This window comes from Saccopteryx leptura, chromosome 1 (assembly GCF_036850995.1).
Source record: "Saccopteryx leptura isolate mSacLep1 chromosome 1, mSacLep1_pri_phased_curated, whole genome shotgun sequence".
Taxonomy (NCBI): domain Eukaryota; kingdom Metazoa; phylum Chordata; class Mammalia; order Chiroptera; family Emballonuridae; genus Saccopteryx; species Saccopteryx leptura.
Window position 1 is genome coordinate 291,111,014 of NC_089503.1, and position 13,706 is coordinate 291,124,719.

Below are 13,706 nucleotides of genomic sequence, written 5' to 3' on the forward strand. Positions count from 1 at the left end.
TACACTACCTACTTTCTAACCCATCAGGAGCTCACTGAGTCACTGAGATGAAGTTGAACCTTTCTGTGCCTTTGAGAAAACAGAAGAGACTTTAGAACCAGCCTCTTCCTTTCTCAAAGACGGTAGAATAAAGCATCATATACTTAGAATGTCAGTACAAAAGAGCCCTTTTGAAGATATCTACTTGATTCTACACTCTCATTTTACAAAAAGGGGGATTGGAGTCTGGCTAGGTGGCTAGGTGAGAAATTGCTCTCAAGTCACATAACTGGTTAGTGACAGAATTAGCTTTAACAGCACTTTCTAGTTGTTAATTCAAAAGTCTTTCCTCTTTCAGTATGTGGACTCAATTTAACATTTTATAGCACATTTGGTACATCATGATCATAAACACATTGTACTGGACATAAAGACTGTGAGAATTATTACTAACTACCTGTGACCTTAGGAAGCTAACTAACAATTCGTGCCTAAATTTCTTAATCTGAGAAGGAAATGAGAAGTTTGTTTTAGATAATGTCCAAAAATTCTTCCCAAATCAGAGTAATAACATTATATTATTTTATTAATACTTATTTACATTTGGGACAATAACTTGGCTAAAGCAAGCATACTAAATATAAAGGTGTGTAGAAGATACTTGGGTTAGGGTAACCAGCCCCTATGAGAGATGGATCAGGAATTACATATTTGGATTCATCTTGTATCTCAAAATATGTCTTATTTATTGGGTCATTCTAGAATATTAGAAATAAAAAAAGTAGGACTTAAAAACTATATTTAAGAGGTGCTGATAATTGTACTTCTAATGAAATAGCAATTAGAGTTATTTCCTAAATTTCAGGGATTCATGTAGATCTTTGACCATTTTTGCCAAACAACCTATATTAACATTTTACTACTTGTCTTAAAAAATAATTTATTCACCAATGACAAAACTATGTTTTGATAACCTACATTATTGCAAGTACTATTCTCTGAGACATACTATAAAATAAAACTCTCTATCCCTTTACAGCTTACATCCTATGAGGAAAATAGATAATACACAAGAAAGGTGATTAGTAAATAATAGAGCTTATTAGACTATGCTAAGAGTTATGAAAATATATGGAAGATAAAGGAGATTAAGAGTGTACAGAAATTTGGCCCTGGGCAGTTGGCTCAGTGGTAGAGCATCAGCCCAGCATGTGGATGTCCCAGGTTTGATTCCCAGTCAGGGTACACAGGAGAAGTGACCATCTGCTCCTCCACCCCTCCCACTCTCACCTCTCTCTCTCTTTTCTCCTCTCTTCTGCAGCCATGGTTCTATTAGAGCTAGTTGGCCCGGGCACTGAGGATGGCTCCATGGCCTCCATCTCAGGCACTAAAAAATGGCTCCAGTTGCAAGGAAGCAAGGGCCCCAGATGGGCAGAGCATCACCCCCTAGCGGATTTGCTAGGTGGATACTGGTGAAGGTGCATGTGAGTTTGTCTCTGCTTCCTGTCCTCTCATTAAATAATAATTTTAAAAAAAAATAAAAAGAGTGTACAGGAAGAAAGGTTGCTAATTTTAAATAAAAGAGAGTCGACCACATTTTAAAAAATCATATAATTTTGCAAACTAAAATAAGGTGAAAGGGTAGGCTCTGCAAATTTCTGAGATAAGAGTCAGTCTGATAAAGGGAACAGGAGTTCAAAAATTAAGAGGTGAAAACTTACTAACTATAGTTGATAAACAGTAGAGAAATCAGTGTCTTGCCTGACCAGGCGGTGGTGCAATGGATAGAGCGTTAGACTGGGACACAGAGGAACCAGGTTTGAAACTCCAAGATCGCTGGCTTGAGCATGGATGGGCTTACCTGGCTTGAGCACAGACTCAACAGCTTCAGCGTAGGGTTACTGGATTGATCATGGGGTCATAGACATGACCCTATTGTCACTGGCTTGAGCCTAAAGTTCACTGGTTTGAAGCTCAAGGTCGCTGGCTTGAGCCCAAGGTCACTGGCTTGAGCCCAAGATCGCTGGCTACTAACTCTGCTATAGCCCTCCAATCAAGGAACATATGAGAAAACAATCAATGAACAACTAAGACATCACAAGGAAGACTTGATGTTTCTCATCTCTCTTCTTTCCTGTCTGTCTGTTCCTCTCTGTCTCTCTCTGTCTCTGTCGCAAAAAAATGAAAAGAAATCAGTGTCCTAAATGGAATGAGTGAAGAGAAGAAAAGTAGATTATTAGCTCAGGAGTAAAATGAGCCACAGAAATTATCTTATAGATAATTTAAAGATCTTTGTTTTTTATTTTGATTTTTTTCACTCTGAAGTATATGGGAAATCATAGAGAATTTTAGTAGAAGGCTGACATGGTTAAAAAACATTAAATTTAATGGAATAACTCTGTTATGTTTGAAAAAATATAAAAGGACAAGGTGAATGCTGGAAGAATATTTTAAAAACTACTTCAATAGCTCAGGCAAGGGAAGATGGTGTTTCCTCGTTATTCATCTTGAATGTACCCTTTAGACATTAGTTCAGCTAGCAGGTATTTTTCCCTTTCTGTCTCTTATAAAAGTATAAATGAGCCCTGGCCGGTTGGCTCAGCGGTAGAGCGTCGGCCTAGCGTGAGGAGGACCTGGGTTCGATTCCCGGCCAGGGCACACAGGAGAAGCGCCCATTTCCTTCTCCACCCCTCCGCCGTGCTTTCCTCTCTGTCTCTCTCTTCCCCTCCCGCAGCCAAGGCTCCATTGGAGCAAAGATGGCCTGGGCGCTGGGGATGGCTCTGTGGCCTCTGCCTCAGGCGCTAGAGTGGCTCTGGTCGCAACATGGCGACACCCCGGATGGGCAGAGCATCGCCCCCTGGTGGGCAGAGCATCGCCCCTGGTGGGCGTGCCGGGTGGATCCCGGTCGGGCACATGCGGGAGTCTGTCTGACTGTCTCTCCCTGTTTCCAGCTTCAGAAAAATGGAAAAAAAAAAAAAAAAGTAAAAAAAAAAAAAGTATAAATGATTTCTGTGCATTCTCATGTGCATTTCCATGTAAGTTGTGGTATGAACATGTATTAATACATCAGCTATATATGCCATGGACAAACTAGAGCAATCTTCCTTTACACTATCACTGTGTCATATTCACGTTCTTGTAAGTTATTGTCACCCAGCTTGTCTGTTCTAGATAAGTACAACTGAACATTCAGCATCCAGAATTATTTCCCTAGATTATGATTCTTTCAAATAATCCACTACATCCTGGGGACTCAAGAAAAACTAACCAAAACAAACAAAATAAAAATACATGGCATCTCTTCAAAATACACCTGTGTCTTAATTTAACTCAACCTAAATTATCATTCCCTTTGCTTCATTTTTTTTCAAAGAGTGACAATACAGGTTTATACATTAAAAAAAAAAAAAACTACTGTGAATTCACCAATAATCTTTATCTTCTCTTAGATTTTAATTATTTAAGATTTTAAATTTACTTGTTGGAGAGGCTGTGGAGAAAAAGGAACCCTCATACACTGTTGGTGGGAATGTAAAGTAGTACAACCACTATGGAAGAAAGTATGGTGGTTCCTCAAAAAACTGAAAATAGAACTACCTTATGACCCAGCAATCCCTCTACTGGGTATATATCCCAAAAACTCAGAAACATTGATACGTAAAGACACATGCAGCCCCATGTTTATTGCAGCATTGTTCACAGTGGCCAGGACATGGAAACAACCAAAAAGCCCATCAATAGATGACTGGATAAAGAAGATGTGGCACATATACACTATGGAATACTACTCAGCCATAAGAAATGATGACATCGGAACATTTACAGCAAAATGGTGGGATCTTGATAACATGATACGAAGCGAAATAAGTAAATCAGAAAAAAACAGGAACTGTATTATTCCATACGTAGGTGGGACATAATAGTGAAACTAAGAGACATTTATAAGAGTGTGGTGGTTACGGGGGGGAGGGGGGAATGGGAGAGGGATAGGGGGTGGGGAGGGGCACAAAGAAAACAAGATAGAAGGTGACAGAGGACAATCTGACTTTGGGTGGTGGGTATGCAACATAATTGAACGACAAGATAACCTGGACTTGTTATCTTTGAATATATGTATCCTGATTTATTGATGTCACCCCATTAAAAAAATAAAATTATATTAAAAAAAAAAAAAAAGATTTTAAATTTACTCTTTAACACAAAACAATTTACTCCACTAGCTCTTCCCTCTATCAAATTAATCATTATATTGAGGACACAGGGCAAATTGTGATAGAGTTTAATACACAAAGCACATAATTTGGTTTTGTTTATTTGACTATTTTGACAGAGAGAGTGACCGAGAGAGGAACAGATTGGGACAAACACACAGAAAGGGAGCGAGATGAGACACATTAATTCTTGCAGCACCTTAGTTGCTCTTTGATTGCTTTCTCATATGTGCCTTGACCCCAGGGGGCTACAGCAGACCAAGTGACCTCTTGCTCAAGCCAGCGACCTTGGGCTCAAGCCAGCAACCATGGAGTCATTCTATGATCCCATGCTCAAGCCAGCAACCCTGCACTCAAGCTGGTGAGTCCCTGCTCAAGCCAGCTCAAGCTGGCTGCCCCACATCCCAGTCCAAAGTTCTATCCACTGCGCCCCCATCTGGTAAGCTTCACACAGCACATAATTTGAAAGACAAAGTTTGTTTGGTTGACATTTTTTTTTATTAAAGTGAAATTTGCATTACATAAATTAACCATTTTAAAATAAAAATCCAGTGAACTTGAAACAATTTCAGTTCATATATTAGTAAACGTGGAAAAGCAGGAAGTGCCTTTTCAATGATATGGAAATCCCCACTGGAAATAAAAACAGTATCAGTGAAAAAGCTTAAAAAAATAAGAAAAAGACAAATCATCATATGAGAAAATATAGTTATGTTTTAATAACAGTTTTATAACAATTACTGAGGAATTTCTAAAAACTGCAAAACGCTAATCATAAAAAATAATAAAATGTGTTTTGCATTCCAAAATATTAATACCTCTAACAATAGAATTGATCACTTTTTTAATATTCATTACCAAAATTTTTTGTAATTATAAACTGTATTTTAAAAGGAGAAAGTGGAAATCTATTGTGAAAGGGTTTTGGTAAAAATGGCCAACTAGGTAAATGCTGTGCTCACCTCCTCCCATGTCCATTTTGAAATTAGAAGTAAATTATGGAACAATCAACCTGGAGAACTGTCTGATGACTAGCTGAGCAGAAGTTTGTAACTAAGGATATAAAGAAAAAGCCATGTCAAGACTGGCAAGAGAGACAAAGATGTCAAATGGGCTGGCCCCACACCCACTTTGCCAGCTGAGAACTGGAAGGGGTATCTCAGCTGCACAGGTTCCCCCCCTGAGAAGCAAAAGGTCCCAATCCCATGCTTGGCTCCCTGGTTTGTGTCACCAATACCAAGAAGAGAATCCAAAAAACACTAACTGAAAATCAGCTGTGATTCCATCTATCCAGGTGAGATGAAAGGCTGTTAAATACCCAGACATTCACTTAAAGCACCCGCACACAGATTCATACTCACAGGCACTAACCTTGGGCTCCTACAGAGGGGTAGTGGCTCGAAGTCGTCAGAGACATACAGGGAGAAACTAAACTGTGTGGCATCAGCGGGGGGGCTGGAGGGATGGCCGTCATGTTGTTGTGTTGAACTTCCTCTAATGCAGCAGGCAGGTAGACACCAACCTTCCTGTGTCGATCTCTCCCTCAGCATGGCCAAATCTGATTTGCATGAGCCTGGTGAACTCCACTCGTTCTACCTTCATGACTTTCTAAGACTTCAACCCACAGCAAAGGCCCATACGCCCTAGGCAGGTGGTTGCTGACCTCAGTGTTCACTGTGACTTTTGATGAGTGGCCTCAGGCTTAGCACTGGTGCCAAATCTAAATCTAGATTAACATAGTAAACAGGTTCTAGCCAGTTTTCTCAGCAGTAGAGCATCAGCCCAGAGTATGAGTGTCCTGGGTTCAATTCCTGGTCAGGGCACACAGGAGAAGCAACTTCACCCCTCCCCATTCTCTCTCTCTCTCTTTCTGTCTCTTTCTCTGTTCCCCTCCTGTAGCCATGACTTGAATGATACAAGCAAGTTGGCCCTAGTGCTGAGGTTGGTTCCATGGCCTCACCTCAGACACTGAAATAGCTCAGTTGCCAAGCAACAGAGCAGAGGCCCCAGATGCGCAGAACATCATCCCCTAGCAGGCTTGTCAGGTGAATCCCAGTCAGGGCACATGCGGGAGTCTCTCAGCCTCCCCACCACTCACTTAATAAAAAAAAACATAGTAAACAACACTCACCCCACCCTGGTGACCCTTAGAGCCCCTGCCCTTCCCAACTTGTATACTGCCACAGGCTTTTTCAGAAACTGACCGTAAAGCAAACAGCAGTAGGTTTCAAGATGTCTTGTGACTTTTGCTGACCTGCTCCAGGCCCAGTACTGGTGGCAGCCAGCATCAATTCACAATGTGGACCTTCCTACATGCATCCAGTTCCACCAGAGGCAGCTACTAAGTGTAGATCACTTTGTAATTTCTAACAGGTAACCCTGGGCCAGTCACAAGCAGCATGTGACATTGGCTTGCACCAGAACCTTTCCCAAAAGGTCTCAGAAACAAAACACACAGTGGCCAGTTTCAAACCATAGCAGAGTACCACTTGATTAGCTCCACAAATGGTACATCAAAAGGGTGGTCTGCCCTGGCAAGTTGGCTCAGTGGTAGAGCATCAACCCAGCATGTGGAGTCCTGGGTTAGGATCCCAGTCAGGGCACACAAGAGAAGCAATCATCTACTTATCCTTCCTTCCCCCTACTCTCTTCCCCTCCAAAGCCATGGCTCAATTAATTTGAGCACATTGGTCCTAAGCACTGAGGATGGCTCTGTGGAGCCTCTGACCCAGGTGCTAAAAATAGCTTGGTTGTGAGCATGGACCCCAGATGGGCAGAGCATTGGCCCCAGATGAGGGTTGCTGGGTGGATCCCGCAGGGTGCATGCAAGAGTCTGTTTCTCTATCTCCCCTCCTCTCACATAAATAAATAAATAAATAAATAAATAAATAAATAAATAAATAATAAAAGGGCGGTCTACGAAGACAACAGATCTTGCAGAGGCAAATCCTGCTCTGTAGGGTCACCCCCACCCTCATAGCAGCTTGTACACTGTGGTCATGGCCAATACTCACAGCCAGTCAGCCTGAAGATCAATCCTATCCACTGATATGCCATCATGAATCAAGGCTCAACTACAGCAAGAGGGCACACACAATCCATACAGGGTACTCTTCTGAAGCTCCCAGCTCAGGTGACCAGGTAGTCTGCACCACTGGACAAAACAGGACATCCACTACATGAGGCCATGGTTCCAAGACTGAGAGACTTAGCAGATCTAACTAATACATAGAAACACATAGTTGAAACCAAATTTAGTAGACAAAGAAGCATGTTCAAATAAAACAACAAAACAAATCTGAAAGTAATTTTCTGATAGAGAATTCAAAACACTGGTTATAAGGCTGCTCAATGAACTTAATGAGAACTTCAAAAAAGAGATAGTAAATACTAAAAAGGACATAGAAACTATAAAAAAGAACCAGACAGAAATGAAGAATACAATAACTACAATAAAGAATACAAAAAAAAATCAAGATTAGATGAAGCAGAGGATTGACTTAGCAATTTGAAAGACAGGTAGCAGAAAATATTCAGTCAGAGCAACAAAAACAATAAAAAATATGTTTTTTTAATGATGATAGTTTAAGGAACCTCTGAGACAACATCAAACATACCAACATTTGCATCATAGGGATACCACAAGGAGAAAAGAGAGAGCAAGGAATTGAGAAACTATTCGAAAAAAAAAAGAAATGACTAAAAATTTCTTTATCCGAGCAAAAGAAAAGAACACACATGTTCAAGAAGCACAATGAACTCTAAACAAGATTAACCCAAAGATGTGCACACCAAGACACATCATAATTAAAATGCCAAAGGTTAAAGTCAAAGAAAAATGTCTTAAGCACAGCAAGAGAAAGACAGTTATTTATCTATAAGGGAGTGTCCCTAATACTGTCAGCTAACTTCTCAAAAACTTTGTAGGCCAGAAGGAGTTGGCACAAAATAGTCAAAGTGATGAAAAGTAAGGACTTACAGCCATTACTACTTTACCCAGCAGGACTAGCATTTAAAGTCAAAAGAGAGTTAAAGCATTTACAGACAATAAAAACTGAAAGAAGTTTATCACCACCAAGCCTGTATTAGAAGAAATGTTAAAGGCACTTCTTTCAGAAGAAAAAGAAAAAGAAAAAATATATAAATGTGGATAAAAGAATAACAATAACTATGTACTTATCAATAATCACTGTAAATGGAAACAGAATATATGTTCCAGCAGGGGTCCCCAAACTTTTTACACAGGGGGCCAGTTCACTGTCCCTCGGACCATTGGAGGGCCGCCACATACAGTGCTTCTCTCACTGACCACCAGTGAAAGAGGTGCCCATACAGGAAGTGCGGCGAGGGCCAGATAAATGGCCTCAGGGGGGCCTCATGCGGCCCGCGGGCCGTAGTTTGGGGACGCCTGGAGGTAATTGAATAGATAAGAAAACAAGACCCTTGTATATGCTGTCTACAAAAGACCCATTTTTAGATTGAAAGACCTACACAGACTCAAAGCAAAGAAATGGAAAAATGATATTTTATACAAAAGAAAACAACAACAAAAAACTGGAGTAGCAATACACATAATGGAAAAATAAAATATAACCTGACCAGTGATGGTGCAGTGGATTGAGCGTGGGCCAGAGACATTGAGCGCCTAGGTTCAAAACCCCAAGATTACAGGCTTGAGTATGAGCTCATTGGCTTGTGCGTGACCCTGCCAGCTAGAGCACAGGTTCATTGGTCTTAGTGGTGAAGTCATCAACATGATTCCAAGTTGCTGACTTAAACCCAAAGGTCACTGGCTTGAACCCAAGATCGCTGGCTTGAAGCCTAAGGTTGCTGGCTTGAGTCCAAGGTTGCTGGCTTGAGCAAGAGGTCAATGGCTAGGCTTGAGTCCCCCTCCCCACATCAAGGCACATTTGGGAAGCAATCAATAAACAACTAAAGTGCTTCAACTACAAGTTGATGTTTCTTGTTGATCTCTCTCCTCCCCATCTCACTCCCCCTTCCTGTTTCCTCAGTATAAAAGAAATTATACTTTAAAAAATAAACTTAAAAAAAGTATAATAAGAGACAAAGCAGGACATTTTATAATAATAAAAATATCAGTCCAACAAAAGGATATAAACCTTGGAAACACTTATACATTCAGCATAAGCGCATTTAAAATATAAAGCAAATATTGATGGACATCAAAGGAGAGATCTACAGTAGTACATTCATAGCAGGAGATTTTAACTCCATTGACGTCAATGGATAAATTTTGCAGATAGAAAATCAGCAAGGAAACTGTGACCTTAAATGGCATACTAGACTAATTAGATTTAATTGATATTTTTAGATCATTTCACCCCAAAACAACAGAATACACTTTTTTTTCATATTTTTTTGAAGTGAGAAGTGGGGGGGCAGACAGACTCCCACATGTGCCCAACCAAGATCCACCTGGCATTCCCACCAGGGGGCGATGCTCTGCCCATCTGGAACATTGCTCCATTGCAACCAGAGCCATTCTAGAACCTGAGGTGGAGGCCATGGAGCCATCCTCGGCGCCCGGGCCAACTTTGCTCCAATGGAGCTTTGGCTGCGGAGGGGAAGAGAAAGACAGGGAGAAAAGAGAGGGAGAAGGGTGGAGAAGCAGATGGGCACTTCTCCTGTGTGCCCTGGCTAAGAATCGAACCCGAGACTTCCACATGCCGGGCTGACGCTCTACCACTCAGAATATACATTTTTAAATGCACATATATTTAATTTCCAAGATAGACCACATGTTAGGCCACAAAACAATATCAATAAATTTAAGAAAACTGAAATTATATCATGCATTTTCTCTGGCCACAATGGTATGAAACTAGAAATCAATTACAAGGAAAAAAAACCAGAAAACTAAACAAACACATGGAGGCTAAGTAGCATGCTACTAAACTATGAATTGGTTATATCAAGATAGAAATCAAAAGATATCTTGAGACAAATAAAAATAAAAATACAATGACCCAAAAATCTATGAAAAAATGAAAGACAACCTCAAGAAACAAGAAAAATCTCAAAAAATTTAACCTTACACCTAAAGGAACCAGCCCCCCCAAAAAAAGAAAAAAAGTGAGAAGCAAAGACTATTAAGTATCAGAGTGTAAATAAGTAAAATAGAGTCTAAAAATATAAAAAGGATCAAAGCTCATTCTTTTAAAAAATAAAAGAAATTGATAAACTTTTAACCAGACTCATTAAGAAAAGAGAAGATAAGACCCAAATAAATAAAATCAGAAATGAAAGAGAAGTGGCAATAGACACCACAGAAATCAAAGAATTGTAAAATAATACTGCAAACAATTATATGCCAACAAACTGGATGCAATGAATACATTTCTAGAAACAAACAATCTTCCAAAACTGAATCAAGAAGAAACAGAAAATCTGAACAGATGAGTCATTAGCAACAAAATCAAATCAGTAATCAAAAAAGTTCCAACAAACAAATGTCCTGGACTAGATCATTTCACAGGTAAATTTTACCAAACATTCAAAGAAGAATTAATATCTACCTGTCTCAAATTATTTCAAAAAAAATTTTTTTAAAAGGGAAGGCTCCCAGCCTCATTTTATGGAGCCACAACTACTCTGATCCCAAAACCAGACCAAGATTTTATAAAAAAATAAAATTTTGGCCAATATTTTTGGTAAGCATAGATGCAAAATTCCTCAAAAGATATTAGCAAACTGCATTCAGCAATATATTAAAAAGATCATACACCATGTCTAAGTGGGATTTATTCCTGAGATACAAAGTTGGTTCAATATCTGCAAATCAATTAATGTGATACACCACATAAACAAAATGAAGAATAAATATCATATGATCATAGTCATAAATGAAGAAAAGCATTTGACAAAATCTAGCATCCACTGAGATAAAAACTCTTAGCAAAGTGGAAATAGAAAAAAAAATACCCCAACATAATAAAGGCCATATATAACAAAACCATAGTTAACATCATACTTAACGGGGAAAAGCTAAAAGTGATTTTCTTAAGATCGAGAACAAGATAGGGTGTCCACTTTCACCACTTTTAATGAACATAATATTGAAAGTCCTAGTCAAGGCAATCAAAGAAAAAAATTAATAATAAATAATAATTCATTAACAAAAGGCATCCAAATTGGAAAAGAAGTAAAACTGTCATTATTTGCGATGACAATATTATAAGTAGAGAATTCTAAGATTCTATTAAAAAACTATTATAACTAATGAATGAATTCAGTAAAATAGCAGGATACAAAGTTAATATTCAGAAATTGATTGCACTTTTCTACACCAATAGCAAACTATCAGAGAAATTATTAAAATAATTTTATTTATAATTGCATCAAAAAATACTTAACAGTGAATTTAACCAAGAAGATAAAAGAACTAAATTCAGAAAATTACAAGACATTGAAGAAAAAAATTAAAGATACAAATAAATGGAAGCATGTACCATACTCACAGCTAAGAAGAATTAAAATTATTAAAATGCCCTTACTACCCAAAGCAATCTATAGATTTAGTTCAACCTCTATCAAAATGCCAAGGAATTTTTCACAAAACTAGAAGAAATAATTTTAAAATTTATATGAAATCATAATACATCCTGAATAGCCAAGGAAATCTTGAGAAAGAAAAGAAAGTTGTAAATATTACCCTGCCTGATAGCAAACTATACTACAATTCCAAGTAATCAAAACAGCATAATACTGGCATAAAAACAGCCACAGAAAGTAATGGAACTAAATAGAGAACCCAGAAATAAACCTGTGCTTATGTGATCGATTAATGTATGACAAAGGATCAAAATATGCAATGGAGTAGAGACAGTTTATTCAGTAAATAATGTTGAGAAAATTGGACAATACATGAAACTAGATCACATTCTTTTTTTTTTTTTTTTTTTTTTTTACAGAGACAGAGAGAGGTATAGACAGGAATGGAGAGATAAGAAGCATCAATCATTAGTTTTTCATTGCACATTGCAACACTTTAATTGTTCTTTGATTGCCTTCTCATACGTGCCTTGACCGCGGGCCTTCAGCAGATCGAGTAACCCCTTGCTTGAGCCAGCGACCTTGGGTCCAAGCTGGTGAGCTTTTGCTCAAACCAGATGAGCCCTCACTCAAGCTAATGACCTCAAGGTCTCGAACCTGGGACTTCCGCATCCCAGTCCGACGCTCTATCCACTGCACCACCGCCCAGTCAGGCACTAGATCACATTCTTATAACATATAAAAGAATAAACTCTAAATGGATTAAATATTTAAATGTAAGCCTCCAAACCATAAAATTTCTAGAAAAAAATAATAAACTGTCTAACATTACTTTTAGTAATATACTTTCTGATATATCTCCGCAAGCAAGGGAAACAAAAGAGAATAAATAAATGAGACTACATCAAACCCAAAATGGTATGCACAGAAAAAAAAAATCAAGAAAATGAAAAGACAACTTGCAAATTGGAAGTTATTTTCTAATGATACACCTGAGAAAGGGTTAATATCCAAAATTTATTTTAAAAACTTAAACAATTTAACAACAAAAAGTAAACAATACAGTAAAAATTGGGCATAAGACCTGAATACAAATTTCTCCAAAGAAGACATACAGATGGCTAATAGACATCTGAAAAGATGCTCAAAATCACTAACAACCAGAGAAATACAAATTAAAATTATCATATCACAAATTAAAATTATCATATCACACCTATCAGAATGGCTATCATCAGTAATCAACAAACAACATGTTGGCGAGGATGAAGAAAAGGAAACTTTGTACTCTGTTGATGGTGCAGCCACTATAGAAGACAGTACAAAGGATCCTCCAAAAATTAAAAATAGAACTTTCTTATGACCCAACAATTCTACTGTAGGGTATTTATTCAAAAAAGTCCAATGCATTAATTCAAAAAGTTATGTGCACCCTTATGAATATTGCAACATTTTTTTTTTTTTTTTTTTTTTTTTTTACAGAGACAGAGAGCGAGTCAGAGAGAGGGATAGACAGGGACAGATAGACAGGAACGAAGAGAGATGAGAAGCATCAATCATTAGTTTTTCATTGCGTGTTGCAACACCTTAGTTGTTCATTGATTGCTTTCTCATATGTGCCTTGACCACGGGCCTTCAGCAGACCAAGTAACCCCTTGCTGGAGCCAGCGACCTTGGGTTCAAGCTGGTGGACTTTTTTTGCTCAAATCAGATGAGCCCGCACTCAAGCTGGCGACCTCAGGGTCTCGAACCTGGGTCCTCTGCATCCCAGTCCGACGCTCTATCCACTGCGCCACCACCTGGTCAGGCTGCAACATTATTTACAATAGCCAAAATATGGAAACAACCTAAGTGCTATCAATATATGATTGGGTGAAGAAGCAGTACATATATACAATGAATATTATTTGGCCATAAAAATATAAAATCTTATAATTTACAACAACATAGATGGATCTTGAGGGTATTGTGATAAGTGAAATAAGTCAGACAGAGAAAGCCAAA